Genomic DNA, 19,922 nt, shown 5'->3' on the forward strand with positions numbered 1-19,922 from the left:
GACTGCTTGGTTTGTTCTTTGGGCAGTTCGGTCCATGGTACTTTCAGGATGGTTTCCCAGCGCCATCATTCGATGCCCAGATTCTTCTCCAGTCTTCCTTATTCAATCCCTAACGCTCGCAGGGGTAGGGTCAACGGAACATCGTTGCTTTTCAGCACTTTCACGCGGTCTTGGACAGCAGATCTACCCAGGGCAATGTGTCATTTGGGTTCTTCACGGCTGGTTTCATGAGCACCGATTTCATGATCTTCCAAGCAAGCTGGGATCGTTGACAACCTCTATTGTTTCTCCATTTATCGCCGTGTAACCTGTTGCTTCAGTTGTGAGAATTCATTTACTTTACATTGAATTGCAATCCATCTTGAAGGTAGCAATCCTCGGTTTTCATTAACAGGTGCTTCAAGTCCTCCTCCCTTTCAGCAGGCAATGTGTCATCTGCATATCAAAGGTTGTTAATAAACCTTCCTCTAATCCTGGTGCCTTGCTGTTCTTCATATAGTCTAGCTTCCCAGCATACAAATTGAATAAGTAGGGTAAGAGGATCCAACCCCGACACATGCTTTTCCTGATTTTAAACAGGCAGGATTCCCTTGTTCCGGTCAGACCCAGGTACAGGTTCCCCACAAGGGCAAGGAAGTGCCTGGATTTCCCATTTTTCTCAATGCCATGCACACTTTGTGATGATCCACACAGTCAAACGACTTTACATCATTAATAAAACACAAGCAAACAGCTTTCTGGTAGTCTCTGCTTTCGGCCACGGTTCACCTGATACCAGCAACGATGTCCAAAATGCCACATCCTCTCCGAATCCGACTTGAATTTCGAGCAGCTCCGTGTCTATATACAGTTGAGACTGTTGTAGAGTGATCGTTAGCAAAATTATACCTGCCTGTGAGATTAATGATACTGTCCAATAACTCTGCAATCCTGTTGGGAGACCTTTCTTTGAGATGGGTAAAAATATGAATCTCTTCCGCTTACTTGGCCAAGTAGCCATTTTCCAAATGTCTTGGCCAGTGAGTGTTTTCAGTGCTTTGTCAACAAGTTGAAACATTTCTATTTGTATTGGGTCAATTCCTAAAGCCTTGTGTTTTGCCTAGTGCCTTCCATTCACCTTGGACTTCTTCCCTCAGGACCATAGGTTCTCCATCTTATGCTACTTCTTGAAATGGTAACATTGTGAGTCAGAAATGTGGAATAATGAATTACAAGTTGGGTTATTCAATGCAGGGCCATCCGTTCAAACCCACCAGCCACTCCATAGGAGCAAGATGAGACTTTCTGTTCCCCTAGAACAGTGGTTCTCAACCTTCCTAACCCTTTCATACAGTTCCTCATGCTGTGGTGACCCCCAACCATAAAACTATTTTCATTGCTGCTACTTCCTAACTATAATTTTGCTACTGTTATGAATCGAGTGACCCCTGTGAAAGGGGTCGTGACTGCTGCCGTAAAGCGTTACGGTCTGGGAAGCCCACGGGGCAAGTTCTCTTCTGTCCTCTTGGGTCGCTGTGAGTCAGCATGGACTCAGTGTATGGTATTGAACAAGCTTAGGCAGAGTTTTCAGCCTAACATGAATTAGAAAGAAAGCCCCCCCCCCCCCCAATCAACCAACGCTGTGCAGAAATCACAATGGCCTGGTCCTCCACCCATTATGGGGATGGCACAAGACCGGGCACCGCTTCCCTCTGCTCTGCCCGGGTTGTCAATAGTTAGAGCAGATTCCACAGCAGCTGCCACCCCAGCAGAGACGGGAGAAGGTGCACCAGTGGAAGGAATGCCTTTCTGCAGAGAAAGCAGGGATGCAAGAAGATGCAGGGAATGTTCAGGAAAGGTCAGGTACCATTTTCCTACAACACAGGCGGCATGATGGGGCGTAGAAAGAAAGAGGCTGGAAAGTGGGATGCATCCTGGAATGTGGGCCCCAGTCACGTGGCTGTGTTCAGATGCAGGGTAGACCACTGAGGCTTTGTCTAGACTAGGCAAGGGTTTGCGGGGGGTGGGTGGGTGGCGGTGACGTAATGATAAGCTAGGCTGTCACTTCTGTCTTTGCAAGGAAAGTTATTAGAGCAAGGTTACTCATGTGGCCATGCTACAGGGTGAGCTCACTGACCGCTGAGTGAATTAAACTCAGGGGTGGGTGAGGGATGCCACCTGCACTGCCATCTATTTGTCCCGCCCACCCAGACAAGGCCATGGACCTAACCGAGTCCGTCTTATGTATCCGGTGCCATGTACACACAGTCTGAAAGACCGTGCAAAGCAGCTCACATCCTTGGTTCCTAATGGAAAGGTCAAAGGTTCAAGTCCACCGGGAGGTACCTTGGATGAAAGGTCTGGAAATCTACTCCCCAAAACTCAACCATTGAGCATGCAATGAGTTACAGACCGTCCTATTGGACACACATGGTCTCCCCACAAAACAGTAATTCTTACCCAGAAAAGGCAGCCCCACCGAGGCTGGGTGGAGATGATGTCATTCCTAATGGGAGTAAGACAGCTGCAGGCTCACACTGGGCTCTGACATGCTCTGCTGGACACTCAGGATGACACACCCATCTCTCCAGCATGCTTGGACTTCCAGCTGCTCTGCTTCGCTCTGGGCCCTTGTCTGCAGGGTGGCCAGAGAGAAGGAGACCACGTTGGCTCATTTGCCACCTGAAGCCTTCACAGGGAGGAGGGGCCAGTTGGGGACGGCTTCTTAGTTATGTTGACTCCCCCTCTTCAGTTTCCCAACTCTCTCAGTTGAGTCTGAGGATGACTGTGAACTGAGGATTCCAAGAAATATCTGGAAAAAAGAGTTTAGGGTCCCATCGCATGCAAGGTGGAGACCCTTGGGGTGCACATGGTTGATGTGCTCAGCTGCTAACAGAAAGATCAGAAGTTCGAAGCCACCCAAAGGCCCTCTGGAAGAAAGAGCTTCAGCAAACCCTGCCACTGAAAGCCAGGTGGGCGCAGTCCTCCGGCACACCCGGGGTGTCAGGGGTCGGAGTCCCTTCAGTGGCCGTAGGTTTGTTTGCCTGTTTGTTTGGGGTTCCTCCATCTGAGAAGCTGGTACTTGGCATGAAGCTCCAGGCCGGAACCCTCATGCCCACATTTCTGGGTCTAGGACAGAGCCTGTCCCCAAACGTATAATCTCAGCCAATGAAGTGGCAGGCGGGGGCTCCACTAGGTCCTCATTTTGTTCCTAAACCGGTTTAAGTGGCTGCTGCAGCCAGTTCAATGTGATTAAAAGAGCTTTCAGAAGGAGGAGGAAGGGCACCCCCACCTCCAGAGTTTGTCTCTTACTACAGCTTTTCAGAGAGGGGAGAGTGGACACAGGGTTTTCCCATTGGAAAGAAACAAAGGGGGAAAGCCCTCCTGGACATGAAGAAAATGGGGAAAATCTAATTAAGTAGGGTGTCGTGTGTTTGCTCCTGAAGATGGCAGTTCACGCACATCACCTTTCTTTCCTTCAGGAAAACCAGGACAGAACCGTCGGATCCACGGCCAGTTTGTAACCTCATTAAAAGGAGTCTGGTAATGTAGTGGTTACAGACTGGGCTGCTAACCACAAGGTCAGCAGTTCAAATCCACCAGCCACTGAAAGAGAGAGAATCTGTCCTATAGGGTTGCTGTGAGTCAGCACCAACCTGATACAGGGAGTGCGTTGTGGAACCTCCTAAAGTTAAGGTGAAGCGTTTCCAAGAATGTGCATGTGGTGGTTTCTCAGAGCGCTGCGTGTTGCCACCCAGTAAAACCGCGTGCAAATCATTTCCCAGTCTGCGTCTGTGGTAGTGACATAATCTGGTGTCAATCTGAGGATTAAGCAAGTAGGGGTGGAGTCTAGCCATCAATCCGGTCATCACCAATGAGGCCTCCCTCTGTGTGCGCATGGCCTTCTCCTGAGGATTCTGGGGACTCCGGTATTCCTTGTTGGAGGTGGGAAATTCTCTCTCCACTCACTCCCTGGCTGGCATCCCTGCAGAGAAGCCACATGGACCTACCCTGATGCAGCCATTGCCCTGAGCTGGAGGAACCACGTGGAGACCCCGGCCAACACTGAGATGCTTCCAACACCATTGGATCCACAAGACTTCCCACCCACTGGCCTGTGTTCTTCCTGCATTCAGCACCATCGCATGTGTTTCATGAGTCTGAAGAGAACTTTATAGATTGGTATCGGACATATGGGCTAATATCGAACTTACGGACTTGATCCGGACTGTCCTGGGGTGTTTTCTCAATATTCAATTGCTCTTGTATATAAATCTCTTTCTCAAACACATATGTGTGTCTCCATGAATTTGTTTCTCTCGTCCACCCAGACTACCACAATGTCAAAGATCCCAACCCCCTAAAATAAAGCAATCAGAGCATTACACACACACGCACACACACATACACACACACACACACACACACACACACACACACACCAGAAAGAGTAGTCATGAAGACTGACAAGAAAATGAAGCATAAAACCACTGAACTTGACCCCTAAGAGCCAATGAGGGACTCAGATCCCAGGAAAGTCCCTCTAGCTCAGATGTGCTGTGAGGGCAGGGGTGCTCCACGGAGTGGGCGCAAATGGAGCAATAATCATGAGCATAGAGCAGGCCTGGGTAGTGTTTCATTCTGTTGAAACCAACAAGAGCGCACCTGTGGGTCATAATAATGATTACTTAAAGGAACAGTGGTATCATAACCGGTTTGCTGCAAGGTTGTTGGTTCGAATCCACCAGCTACCCCAGGAGGGAAATATGGCGCTGTCTACTTCTGTGAAGATTTACATCCTTGGAAATCCTACGGGACAGTTCTGCTCTGTCCTGTAATGTTGCATGGGTCGGCATCGACTCAGCGGCAGTGGATTTAATAATTTGGGGTTTGGGTTAATAGATAGAACTTTTTAGAGCAGTTTGAAGTTACAAAAACTTTGCAGGAAGTTCAGAGAGCCCCCAGGTACCTCCTTTCTCCTACAGGCATCCTATTGGCATCATCCTGTGGCACTGTGGGAACTAACCCATGGGGAAATATGACTAGGACTATATTCCCCAAATTAAAATGGAGGGAACTTGGAAACGTAGTATTCCATGCTAGGAAAGCCACCACTTTGGTAAGTTCAAGTCCAAGTACATTATCCTGCTTTAAATATCATTCCCACGGATTCTCCCCAATGGCTAGTCTGCCTTAAAGTGAGCAGATGGTTGATTCTCTCTCTCTAAAGCAGCAGACTCCTTTTTGTTATCTCCTCCCACTTTGTCACCCAGCCCTCCTCATACCTTCCCCCAATGCAGTTATTAGGTTTATGCACCTGTGAGCTCACAGACCTTACTGTAGTTGCCACCCACCTTGTGACGGATGTAACTACTGTGCAGGTCTTATGGCTCCTAGAAAAATCCCACGTTAGTAAAGATGGTCTGTCTTCTCTCACCCCCACAAGTAGCACCAAGAGGGGCAGAGGGGAGCATGTTAGCATAAAATGCTCTGACTCCTTTGTTTTATCCTCTTTCCCCTCATCTATGACTTTACTATAATCTTTATAGAGTGTCGTCATACAATTGGACCTATGGACCTTTCAGTTGTTAGCGGCTGGTTTCCTCTGACATGGCACATTAGATATAATTGATGAGCCAACACTGCTGTGTTATGATTAACTGAAGTAATCATTTTCATCAGCCTCTGTGTTGTGTGGCCCAATAGGTTTTGACACTTATACCTTGGCATATGCCCACCCCCAACCCCCAACAGCAGCCGGCACAACAAAATATCCTGTGCTCCAATGGGCATAGAGGAAATGTAACTGAATTCATAATTTCTGGGTCCAGGAACACTGGCAGGGATCAGACAGAACCTAGGGATGCATATGGTATCCAACTAAAACTTAATAATAATAATGAGAAGAAAATGCATTGGGGCTAAAAGACATCTTTCCCATCTCTCCCATGTCTTTAAGGACCATAGAGGGAGGAGGGAAGAGAAAAGAGAGAGAGAGACGATGGCATTCGGGGAACAAGGCACTAATCCACTTGTGGGGAGGGTGTTGTTTATTTCTCCACAGGAAAGGGAGAGTCCGGACCTCATTCCAGTGCACCAAGCCTTGAGGGCAACATACCTGTATGGAGCATCGCATTAACAGAGAGGACTACGCTGACCCCTTCCCTAGAAGAAGGTGCCACAGAGGCCAGCATGGAAGATACAGGCTGAGGAGAATGGCTGGTCTGTCTTGTCCACGCGGGAGCAAACTAAAAGGGAAAGAGGTAGAGGGAGAAGGAGAGAGTGGACCTCATTCTGGCTCACCAATCCTTGAGGGAGACATTCCTGCTCAGAGCAGCTAATGCACAGAGAGGACCATAAGGCCAGCCCCCAAAAGAGACATGATGTCCCCTAACTGACCCACAGTGCTACAGGGGACAACACTAGAATGTGTGCCATCACACACACACACACACACACACACCGGACAGCATGGTGAACCACAAAGGGAACATAACAGAGTAGCAGTGGGAGCAAACCCACACAGTCCCCGAAGATTCCAAAAAATAGACTTCTGACTATGGGGGGATGTACTTGGCACTGCACCGGACCTGCTTGGGAGACATTCATAAAAGTCAGCAGATAGACCGGAATCTATTTATAGGCTTTAAAATCTATCAATAGATAGATAGATAGACATAGACAGACATAAATATAGATACATATACATAAGATAGACAGGATAAGCAACCCCAAGGAAAAAACAGTGGGACCGATGGTCCCAGGGAGGCATGGGAGAGGAGGAAGCGTGGGGGAGGTGGGTACGGGGGGGGGGGGGGGAGGTGAGCCAATAACTCAGGGGCAGGGAAACAATAAAGGACTGAAAATCGAGATTGAGGAGGGTGTAGAGTGCCTGGTGGTGTTTGATCAATTGTAATGTAGCCGAGAGGAATTACTGAGAGCCAAATGAAGGGCAAACATGATAGTGGGGCAGGAAGAAAATAAAAGGAAATAGAAAGTAAAAAACTAGGAAGTAAAAGGCAGTTTTAGAGGTATATAGACATATATGTAAATAGATTGATATATAAGGATAGGGGTATTCATCTATGTATATATATTTATATGTTATAGTATTAAGGTCATGAATGGACTTTGGGCCTCTAATTAAGTCTTCCCTCAACACAAAAACACTTTGTTCTAATAATGTGGCACCGTGTGATATTCACCTTCCCTGACACAATCCCTGAAGACAAAATGGTACATACGCAGATGTGGTGAAGAAAGCTGATGGTGCCCGGCTATCAAAAGACATAGTGTCTGGGATCTTAAAGACTTGAAGTTAAACAAGCAGCCATCTAGCAGGGAAGCAAGAAAGTCCACATGGAAGGAGCACACCAGTCTGTGTGATCATGAGGTCTCTACAGGATCAGGTATCAGATGATCAAAAAGAAACAATTATCTCCAGGTGAAGGAAAGGGGTCAGAGTGGAGAGCCAAAGCCCATCTGTAGATAATTACATCATATAATGACTTTTAAAAATACCCAGCGCTCCTCCTATGCTCCCCTCCTCCTTCCCCTGACCCCCTGGTGCCTATTGATCTTCTTGCTGTCTCTACCGGTTTGCCTTTTCCACGTTGTTATGTAGTAGGAATCATATAGGATGTAGCTCTCTCTCTCTCTTTCTCTCTCTCTCTCTCTCTCATACACACACACACACACACACACACACACACACACACCTGCTGCTTTCAGAGGCAACATACATCATGCCTCCCCTCCGTTTTTGAAAAGCAGTTGCAAGGTCCCAGGCAGTGACTGTGCAAACCTTTGCTGTCCTAGAAACCTCCACCCTGAGGCCTGACACTTCTTGCTGTCAGCTCTGATCTACTGAGGTGCCCACATCAAAGACGACCTCTCTCATCTTGCCCAAAATCTTCACTGCTGGCGGGGCGCGATCCAACGCACCAGATTTACGTAAGAAATTGAACTTCCTTGGCACAGGAAGGCCTTGCACGTGTCGCATCTATTTTAATGAGTTTGGGGAGAGAGAGCTTCCTGGGTGTCTGAAGTAACGTGACTGCTTGTGTGCACCTGTCATGAGCCATGGCATTTCCAAGTGCTTCACAGGCACGTGGCAACTGCACAATGCGTGAGAGAACTGAAGAAAACCTGGTGCCCTTGAATCAAGCACGGTGTCTGAAGAATCGGGAAGGTGCTGTGGCTTGGCAGAAGCACGACCACATCTGTCTTAGAAGTACAGCCAGCATGCTCCTTCGAGGCAAGGATGGCGCGACTTCAGCTCATGTACTTTGGACGTGTTTTCAGGAGAGAGCGTCCCTGGAGAAGGACACCATGCCTGATGGAGGAGAGGGGCTGGGGCAGAGGAGGGCCCTTGACGCGATGGACTGACACAGTGGCTGCAACAATGGCATCGGCGTAGTAACAGTTGTGAGGATGACACAGGCCCAGGAAGCATTGTGTTTTGTCACACATGAGTCAACTGGTTGACCCCTCAAAGCTAATCTCCAGGTTGGTGCTTTGCATCCCTGCAGGGAGATCACAGAAGACAGGCCTGGGGATCTGCTGCCACAGTGATCTCAGCCAAGCAGATGGTAGAGAGTGCAGTTCTGAAATGCCTCCGCGGCAGTGGATTGAGTTTCGGAGCTTGCTGGCGTTGGGGAATACGGTTCCTCCTCTGCTGTCATTAAACCCTGGCACAGACTTCCTGTGAGTCCATCTTCCAAGTCCCTCTTTCCTGCGCGGTTAGTATTACTTTCCAAACCCCCTGAAAAAAAAGTCCAAAGAATCCAGCTTTTCCGTCAGCGGTTTCAACCGCTGGTTGTGCGGCACCTGGCCGCCTCCTTGCTGACAGGGCAGGAGGGAGACAGCTGTGGGGTGTCAGGAGGACTTAGTAGCTGACAGTACTTTGACCAAATGCTAAAGCCTCAAAAGGTAGAACGCCCCTTGCCCTAGCGTCTTTAGTGCCTAATGTGAGGCCAGCACTCCCTTGTCCCACACAGTCTCGGAGGGGGGGGGGCAACCCTAAACGCAGCTCCAAATGCACAAACACCTACTTTCCAAAAGAACTTCCTCCTCCTCCTCCTCCTCTTCCTCCTCCTCCTCCTCCTCCTCCCCCTCTTCCTCTTCTTTCTCCTCTTCTTCCTCCTCCTCCTCTTCCTACTCCTCTTCTTCCTCCTCCTCCTCCTCTTCTTCCTCCTCCTCCTCCTCTTCTTCCTTCTCTCTGAGCTGCTGCAATCTTGCACCTTCTTTCTTTCTGTTAATGTGAGGTAGCTGGGTAGAATAGGGACTAAGTGGGGGGGTCGTCTCCCCAGTGCCTGCATAGGGTCATGACAAAAGGGGTTTGAAAGAGATCAGGCAGCCATTAGATACCTATGGAAAGGTCCAGACTGAGCCTGCTCAGACACAAGCCCCCTAGGTCCAGGTGGGAGGTCCACATGACATCCCCCAGGTGTGCCTAAACTCAGCCAATAAGGTCAACCAATGCCTTCAGCCACGCCTCCCCAGCCAGAGGAGCTAAACACCTGCCACAGAAAGGTCACGCTTCCTTTACCCCTCTGTCAGGGCGTGCTTGGCAGGTGTGGGTGGGAATTTCTCCTGTGTGCGGCGTGAGCACACACACACACATGCTGTTCACACAGCTCCCTCTCGGGTCTCTCTTGGCCCTGCGACCTCCTCATTCTGCAAGTGTGGCTTCATGCTCCCCTTCCTGTATTCTTTCCCTGTGGCTTTCGCATTCGGCCGTGAACCCTTGCATGGTTTCTGCGCGGCCTTATACATGTTCCTGAAACCGCGTATGCTTTTGAAGACTATAAAACCTGAAACTGCCCTTCTCATAAAAGTCGCCTGGGTGGCAAATGCGCTGCTTCTGCTGGGCGAATTCTTTCAGCTCCATGCAACAAGGACCGAGGCACCCCAATCCAGGAAGCTAACATTGCTACCAAGGAAAATAAACAGACAAACCAATCGGTTTTGGAAGAAGTACGGCCAGAGGGCTCCCCAGAGGCAAGGATAGTGAGCCTTCATCCCATGTGCTCTGGGCATGTTGTCAGGAGAGACCGGTCTCTGGAGAAGGACACCATGCTAGGTCAAGGCCCTCTGAGAGATGGATTGACACCGTGGCGGCAACAATGGGCTCGGGCGTAGAAATAATTGTGAGTTGGCACAGGACCTGACGGGGTTTCGTGCTCTTGTGCATAGGGTTGCTATGGGCTGGAGCCATCTCGATGGCACCTAACAACAACAACAAAGAGGGCAGCTTCGGGGACCCTGGCTGCTGACTGAAAGACGGGAGGGCTGACTCTGCCCAAAGGCCCGTGCAAGAAAGCCCAGCTGACCTACTTCCAAAACACATCAGCCATCGGAAGTCCATGGAGCACAGTCCCACCCTGACCACACAGCATTGCCCTCGTTCAGCATGGAGCCAGCAGGGAGGAGTACAGGGGAGTGTTGCGGAGAGTGTTCAAATCCACTGGCGGCTCCCCTGGAGAAAGGCGAGGCTTTCTACTCCCCTAAAGAGTTACAGTCTCAGAAACCCACAGGGGCAGTGCCACTCCATCCAGGAGGGTCACCATGAATCGGAATCCGCTTGATGGCAGTGGATGGCAGAGCAGAGCTGACATGTTCTCCCTGAGTCAAACACGATGCATATTGCACCCAAGAAAGGAGACCTTCGAGCGGGGTGTGAGCAGCTGTCAGAACAATTTCTATGCCAAGCCCCAGACACGCAACCTCTGGCCTCCTCCCTGGATCCCCAGCACCCACCTATAACGCAGCAACTGGACTGTGTAAGAACACTGCTCTGCACACATGAATGCAGGCCGCGAACACGGCTCCACTGTTGGAAAGGGTCAGAGGGGACAAGGATGATTTCTGGGCCGGGCTTACTAGGCCTTCCCCTTTCCCTGCTCACTTAGCTATCCACCCCCCCCCCCTCCACCCCCAGTGACTGGCACCTGTTGGGTTGGTTTATTTGCTCTGCACGACTTCCATTTGGGGAGCGTCCCCCGCCCCGTGAGTTCTCAGAGCCCTGTTTCTGGGGCCTTGCCTTCTATGCATCAGAATGAACATGGCGTGTCACCTGCTGTCTCTGGGGACAGGCTCCAGGTAGTCCCCACCACCCTGCCAACCAGGAGTCACCCCCTGGGCCATGATCTGCACAGAACCACTTGGTCACATGGCAGTGTGAGGACGGGTCGCTCTGAGCAGGAGTTTATAGGAAACCAGGGCTTCCCTATGGAGTGAAAGGCTCTCCTGACCTCCCCTTTCTCTGCTCTCTCGCCTCTCCCTGCCCTCTCCCTGCTCTGATATGCTACCCCCTTGCCTATCTTGCCCCTGTCTTCCTAGAGGAGCTGGGGGTGGGGGGAAGCCAGCTACAGGCCAGAAGGCGTTCATTCGGGAGAGGCCACATGGCGAGGAAAGGCAACCTCAGCCCCGTGGCAGCAAGAAGGCAAAGGCCTGAAAGCAGCCGTGCCGTGGCTTTGGAGGCAGATTCCCCAGTCCCTGTGGAGCCTCAAGAGCCGGTGCAGCTTGGAGAAGCGTGCAGTCGGTTCAGAGTCGGGCTACCAACCACCTGGTGAGCCGTTCGAAGCCTTTGTTTCGGGCACGAGGCAAGGCTTCGACTCCTGCAAGGAGGGGCACCATCTCTGGAACCCACGGGGGCCGTTTTGCCCTATTCTGTAGGGTCGCTGTGAGTCAGAATTGAGCCAACGATGGTGAGAGACACCATTCTGGCCGCAACTTCATGAGGGGCCCTTGCCAAGTTGCTCCAGGATTGCTGGCTCACAGAAAAGGCAGAAGGAGATGGCTCAGTTTGGAGTGTTGTGCAGTGCGGCATCAGGTCATTGCTACATTGCACAATCAGATGAGTGCTGGCCATTGACTGGCCCAAGGGCAGAAACCTGGTGCAAGCAGGACTTACAGAATCCGCATCGAGTACTGGCATGGAGAACTCAATGACCCAGAGTCTGCCGTGTAGAAGAAGCCCAGAGCGGTGGCTCTCAACTGGGCAGAACTGCCTCATGAAGGGACAGTGGGGGAGGGAGAGAGAGAGAGTAAGGGGTTTCTTAGTTATCACCATGGTTAGAGGTGCTCTTGGCATTGACTGTCTGGAAGCCAGCGATGCTGACTATCCTGTCATTCATGGGACTGTCCAGACCAACAAAAAGTGCTCAGTTCCCATTGCCAACAGCGCCCTGTGGGGAAACGCTGGCCCCGAGCTGCCAGCGGCCACCTTGTTGGAAACACGGAGAGCTTTGGGAGGTGGAAGCATACCTAGCAGAGGGTAGTACTGAGATCCGCTGAATGAAAGACTGGATTCTGATCATGTACTGTGAGCACTTTGATCCAGCCACGCCTAGAGGCAGGAGTTGTGCTCTTTCAATTACATGAGGCCAATGTACTGCTTGTATGGTCAAGACACGTAAAGGTAGCTTATTAGTGTTGGCCACCAAGAGTCATGGCTACTAAATCATTCAGCCATCCTTCCATTCAGCTGTTCATTGAGCTTTCTCTCTGTGCTCGACATTGCTCCAGATTCTGGGAGCACACAAAGACGGCACTTTATGAGCCGGGGTTAACTAATACATGCAACCTGGAGTGACATATGTTTCGTAGTTATAGGTACATAGAGAGTTATAAATAAGAACATTGTGTCGTCCTTGTTGGTTGCCATCCGGTTAGTTCCAGTACACAGTGACCTGGGTGAAAACAGAATGAAACACTACCCTGTCCTGTGCCACATTCCTGGTCGTTAGCATGTTTAACTCCACTGCGGCTACAGACAGCTACACGTGTGCACCTGTACACATAGGGGAACCTAGGTACTGCATAGGGTCACTATGGGTTGTAATTGACTCAACGACGCCTAACAACAGGTACTGCAAATCGTTAACACACTTTGCTGCTAACCCAAAGGTTACAAGTTCCAGTCCATCCAGAGTCGTCTTGGAAGAAAGACCTGGGAATATACATCCGAAAACTCCCTTGATAAAACCCCACTGAGCGCAGCCCTACTCTGACACACACAGGGTGCCCTGAGTGGGACTAACTCAACCACATATGGAACATATAGGAAGACAGTCCAAAAATACTGCTACAGAGTCATGGAACCCCTCAACTAAAGGAAAGTCTCAACCTCCAAAGCTGTTGTTTCTCAGCATATCCTCCCTCAGGGTCTATTTTTCCCCGGGCATATCCCCCTTCTGAAGCCAGCGTTTCCACCCCTCTAACCCTTCCAGTCCTGGTTGTGTAGGTGTTATGCATTGAGCTGCTAAGCAAAACGTCAGCCGTTAGAAACCACCAGCGGTCTTTAGAGAAAGATGGGGATTCCTACTCCCCTGAAGAGTTACCGACTTGGAAACTCTCTAACCATGCTGTGGGGTCGCTATGATGTGCCTTGATTCAGTGAGTGAGCAAGCATTTTCCCCCAAAGAATTCTGCACACCTTGATTGACCCCACGCACAACAGCAGCGTGAGTATCCTCAAGGACCTCAAAGGGTGCTGCTTTTCAAAGATCTTTGAGTTTGGGGAACAACTTGAGGTCTGAAGGGGCGAGATTGGACTTTGGGGTGAAAGGGATAAGGTGTCCCAGCGGAATTCTCCTAGGAGAGCCTTTGCTACCCCCAGACAAGAGAGCAGGTGTCCTGACATGATGGGAAACACTTCATTGGCGGATTTGTCCTGGCCTCTTCCTCAGCAACACCCTTGCTCACAAAGTGAGCCCCTGTGACGCTCCTGTCTCCCTGGAGAAAATCTGTCAAGATTATTACTTTAGAATCCTCCACAGCCCCCTCCCACTACCACGAACACACACACACACACACACACACACACACAGAGTCAGCATGACCTTCCGACACGACCTCTCTGCAATAATTTAACTGGCCAAGCAGACCCCCTGGGAAGCCCCGGCTTTGAGTGGACCCCTTTCTGGAAGGCACTCCCACTGGACGAAGCCAAGTGTATTCCCGAGAGAACTTGTCTGCAGCCAGCCCCTGACCTCAAGGATGGCATGTTAGAGCAGGTCGTGCTTGGAATGAACCTGCGCCCGTGTGAACTGAAACCGTGTAGCAATTCTTTGGGGGTGGATTCTCTGGGGGACTGCAGGCCAGACTAATAGTCGGAGGTGGGCAGGAAAGAACCTGCTCAGAGAAAAGAGGAAGTTGATGGAGAATAAGTGACTCATTGTCCAGGTCAACGCATTTAATATGACCTCGTTCTGGCCATATTAAATGGACCGAGTCCACGGTCACGGCGATCCCAGAAACATTCACCCACAGGCCAGGTGGAAAAGCACAGAGGGATCAGACAAAGCAATGTCGATGCAGCAAGCTGTCCCTTATGAAGCACTTTGGTCATGTTCTCTCACGCACCGCGTCTTGATGACGTCCAGTCTTACATCTCCTGGAACAAGTCTCAATTGTGAAAACAGCCCTGTTTTTCTAACGTGACCACGGGAAGAAGCTGTTCTCTCCTAATCAGATTCAGCTCAGAGCAAACAGAAGCGCTTCATGCCTGTCTGCCAGGTTCACGCCTCCCTCCCCCAGAGCATGGTTATGGGAGGGAGGGACACACTACTCATTAGTCCTGCTGTAATAACTAGAGCTCGCAGCCCCACAGGGGACACGGGTAGCACAGGGTGTCAAGGAGGTGCCTAATCCCCCGCGAGGACTCAGACTGGGTCTTGGATGGAAATGGAACAAGTGGGAGCCACTGAATTTTTAGTCCAGAGACTTCTAGACACTGCCAGCTGACTCCCCTAACTCTCAAATCTCCACCCTTCCTCGCTTCTTTTCAGATAATTAATCAATCAGTCACATGTTAGCATCAATGGCAGGTCTGTGGGGTACCAGCCACTCCTCCAGAAAGACAGGGTGGGGGGAGGGGCACCGTTCTTGTTCGCAAGGAACTTACAACGGGGTTTCCCCCCACCCCCCCCAAAAAAAAACCCAGGTTTTTTTCAAAGCTATGCGTTTAAATTTGTTAACAAAACAACCTTATCACTTTCAAAGTACTCCCCATGACACTTAACACATTTGTCAAAAATGCCATTCCATTCTTGGAAACATTGCTCAAACTCATCTGTTTGGATGGCGGACAGCACCTCCCTCGTTTTTTTCTTCACCTCGTCTACATTGTCAAATTGCTGTCTTTTCATGTCCCTCTGCACTCGTGGAAACAGAAAGAAGTCACATGGAGCAAGGTCAGGTGTGTGAGGCAAGAGAGGCATGCTAGTTTTTGCCAAAAACTGGCACACTGATCAGAGGACTGTGTGATCGGGTGCACTGTTGTGGTGAGAAAACCAGCCCCCCACCTGCCACAAATCAGGACTTGCTTTGTCACACACCGTCACACAAAATAGAAATAGAAAGTTTAGTGAACTTCTTTAATAATAGTAAGTTTAGTGAACAGTCTGACAAGGTGGAATGAACTCCAAATGTACTATTCCCCTCACATCAAAAAAAACAAACGAACATCGGGGTTTGGGGCACAGGCAGGGGGTACCCCCTGTACATTTTCTTCAGGGCAACAGCTACCAGGCGGCAGCAAAGAGAAGTCGGGACACTGCACTGTGAGTAAAGGGATATGGGGGCTGCTTTGCGGATGCCGCCGGTGGGGGGCTTGAGTCAGGCCTACAAGGATGGGTAGAACTGGACCAAGAGGAAAGGAAGGAAGTGTCACATGAAGACCAGGATGAACAGAGGCTCTCCAAAAGGGCTAGATGGCCAGTCTGACCATCCAGATGGCATGTGCTGAGAAAGAGTCCCAGGCGACGTGGGGCCAGCTTGGCCAGGGGCAGCCCCGAGTCCAGCGGTCAGTGCTCCAGATGCACCCTCTTCACCTGCCCTGTGAGCACGGGGCTTACCGCCTTCCTCTTCACAGTGTGCACGGTGCCCTAGGACAGTGAGGGGGGAAAGGCTTCTCTCCCTGCCTCAGGCTCAGACACCCTCAGCCCTGTCGCTCACGGCCCCCCAGAGCCCAGCGACCACCTCACCATGGAAGCCCAGAGGGAGACACTGCTCAGCCGCTCCCAACACCTGACCCCCTCCATGGACTGTCCTCCAGGTTTGTCCACCACCACCCAGCAGGAGTTTTCCTGCAACCTCAGCCACGACGGACAACCTGAGAACTTCCCTGCCCCGCTCCCCAGGTTGCAAGCACCCCTTCTGCAGTGGAGGCCGTACTTCGGCCTGGCAGCCCGTTTCCCTGCCCAAGTCTGTCTTCCCATGGGCAATTTCCAACTCTATTGCCAAAAGCGTACCGCACGCACTGGACAGTGTGAAAACACACGAAGACTGGGTGACTTTGATTCAAAAGGAAGGAAGGGGGCTAAGGACAGGAAGGCTGGAAGGGGCCGCAGAACGAGGACCACTGCAGTGGCAGACAGCGACAGAGGTCAGGATGGTGTTGGTACACCAACTTCCACCAAGACAAAGCACGGCCAACCGGTGCCTGGAGAAGAACAACATCAGGGTTTGGGCCAAGCAGAGCGTCGGCGACGGGAAGCTCCTCCGTAAGATGGCCTGGCTGAGTGGCTGCAATGATGGGGCTGGAATGGAGCAATCGTGAGGACAACACAACACAGGACTGGGCAGTACTCCACTGGGCTCTGCCTCGCTCTGAGTTGGCAAGTACTTAACAGTGCCTCCCAGCCACCGCAAGGAGTGGTGTACAGAAGCGCAATCAGGCCCATTTGCCTGGAAGGGTTTTGCTATTACTTTTAATAGGGCACCTGGATGCTGGGAGATGCAGGAGGAAGTCAAGCAGAGAGATGGAAGGAACACTACTGGTGCCAACAACACTCCCATCATTGTCTCTACATAAAGCCCTCCCATAATATTTAAAAAACAAACAAACCTGAGCTGTGTTAGTCTGGGTAGACTAGAAAAACAAATCCAGGGAGACTCATATGTGTGTAAGAAAGGGCTTTGTAGAAAGGGTAATTGTACATTAGGAAAATATTCTAGCCCAGTCCAGATCAGGTCCATAAGTCCGATATGAGCCCATATGTCTGATACCAATTTAAAAAGTGCTCATGAAACACATGCAATGACGCCGAATGCAGGAAGATCGCAGGTCAGTGATTGGAAAGTCTTGTGGATCCAGTGGCATTGTAAGCATCTCAGTGCTGGCAGGGGTCTCCATGTGGCTCCTCCAGCTCAGGGCACTAGATTAGTTCCATGTGTCTTGTCAGCTTCAATGTCTCCCAAGGAGTCTATCTATGTCCCGCCTCCAATGAGCAACTTATCTCCCTAGTACCTCCCATTGAGGTCCTCAAGCTGTGACCTGCCTGACAGGCTAAACCCCACCCCTTCAAGCGTTAGTTTCAAATTGACAACAGACTATGTAGCTACCACATGTACCTAAGAAAAGCGTCTGTAAAATCCAACCTTCCTCACTGTTAGGGAAGCCTTCCTCACTTTATCATTCATTACTCACCTGCTACAGAGAGAGGATGAGTCTATGAACAGATAGTCCACGCCCACCTTCTTCTGTGTTTTCCGTGTCTGCACTGGACCCTGACTGACATGGCCAGGTAGGTAGTGTGTGGCAGGGGGGTGACGGGGTGGGGCGGGAGACGTGCTAGGCGGTCCACAGGAACCAGTGGCTGTTTCCTTTCCCATCCACCTGAAAAGTCCAAGTACGTGAAGCAGAGGAGGAGGCCTGAGAACATAAGAGAAAGGGAGAGAAAAAAGGGAGAGGAGGAGAGGGCAGAAGATAAGAGGAAGGTGAGGTGCGGAAGAGAAAGGACAACAGGTGGAAGCAAAGGACGAGAACAGAAGTCTTCAAGATCTCATCCCGTGGCTGCTCTTTGGCGCATCATCATCTCCAGGCTGGTGCCCCCCTTCTGCACACCTGCGTCTGAGAGCAGCGTGGTGATAGATTTGGGAATGGTGAGGCTGAGACTGGAGTCAGTGGACTTGGGACAAATCCAGAATCTGTGTGGACTGGCTTCAGCACCAGACTGTCGGAAGGAAGAATGGGCAGGAATTGGTGATAGACTTGGTCTAGGGAATTAAGGATTTTGGAAGAGGATGGGTGGCAAGGGGCGCCCCCAAAATAAATGTTCTACAACTCCCTTAAAAAGGAGATCAAGAAGGAAAGGAGTGGCCACTCCCACGTACGTGTGACGTGGACTGGCACCTGTGAACCTCCGCCTCCCATAGAGATACTAACTCTGCTTCAGATCATAGACTCAGTACTATCTGGACTTCAGAAGGTTCATTATGATGGGAAAAAGGAGAGGAGCCCCAGCAAGTGGGTGGGGAGGTCAGCCACTAGAGCTTGAGGTCAGCCTAGCAAGGGCAGAACTCTTAGCACCCTGACAATCAGCAAGGAGCAGGGGGATGTCATGTTTCAGGGGCCTCTCTGATCGAAGAGGGGGTTTCCACAGCCATCTAAGGGAGGCTTAACTAAGCACTCCAGCCTGGGATACCCAAAGATGACAGTAACAAAATCCAAATATTATGAAGAACAGTACCAGAGCTTAGATTGTGAACATCCAAATCGTAGAAGGCTATGGAGGACAGCGGGAGGCCAAACTCCATCTGCAGAGTGTCTAGTCAGAATAAGCCTCTGGCAGACCCCCTCTCGTCACGTAAATGGGTATAGACAGCTTTACTAATACACAGAGAGTATTGTAAACTTGATTTTGGTGGATCAACCCATGGTATAATATGATAGCCGGTTAACCTCTCTCTTGACTCAACCTGAATTTGCTCTAGGCTCAAGTATTTTTCGCTTGTTCCACAATAGAAATTTCTATTTTTTCCTTTTTTTTAAACATTTTATTAGGGACTCATACAACTCTTATCACAATCCATACATACATCAATTGTATAAAGCACATTTGTACATTCTTTGCCCTCATCATTTTCAAAGCATTTGCTCTCCACTTAAGCCCTTGGCATCAGGTCCTCTTTTTTCCCCTCCCTCCCCACTACCCCCCCTCCCTCATGAGCCCTTGATAATTTATAAATTATTATTTTGTCATCTCTTGCCCTGTCTGATGGAAATTTCTTCTCTGGCCTTTTAAATGTTGACGGTGGCCTTTTCTTTCTTACTCTTTATTTCTAATTGTATCTTTATATTATTATTTTCCTTTTGTTTTGCTTTTATTTCTTATTGTTTTCATAGGGTTTTCCAGTCTGTGAAGCAGTGGATTTATAGAGACAGTAACCAATACAGTGATTTATCAGGGAGATGGGTGGTGGAGGGGGTGAGGGGACTGGGGGAACAAACAATGAATGCATGCAGGGGGTGGGGGAGATACTAGAACTGATTGTGATGAGGATATACAACTCTTTTAAAAAGTGATTTAACTATAAAAGTATGTGATTTGTGAATTTTATATCAAGAAAACTACTTCAAAAAAAAAAGAAAATAAACCAAACTTGACCAATGTTTACCATGAGCGAAGGAGAAAGAGTTGGGGCATTATGTCGATGGTGGTGAAACAATTTGGACAAAGGATATCAATAATCATTGTACAAAGCAAAGAGTATAATCACGGCACTGAATTATACATGTGGAAGCTGTGGAATTGGAGAATATCTTCTTGTGTATATTTTTGTCACCATCAGAAAAATAATAATCACGTGACTAGCAAGGAGTACAAGGAAGGAGAACATGTCCCAGGATGGAGGGAGGTGAAAATTGTATGACTCTTCTTGATATGGCTGGATTCTTGAATCGTATGACATGTGGATGAAGTGCTCATAACTCTGCTTTTGTTTTTGTTTTTTCATTAAAAAAAAAAGAGGTTTCTAAAGGAAGGAGAATAGAACCGCCCCCTCACAGTTTTGCTTGGGCCTGGTGGGCTCTTCAATGTCCATCCCATGACAGAAAGACCTTTGATGGATGGGCCTCACTCTTTTCAGCAGCACGAATGCACTGAGTCACTCAACATGTACAAATATCTATTTAAATTTCCCACTCAGATGGT

This window comes from Tenrec ecaudatus, chromosome 1 (assembly GCF_050624435.1).
Source record: "Tenrec ecaudatus isolate mTenEca1 chromosome 1, mTenEca1.hap1, whole genome shotgun sequence".
Lineage (NCBI taxonomy): Eukaryota > Metazoa > Chordata > Mammalia > Afrosoricida > Tenrecidae > Tenrec > Tenrec ecaudatus.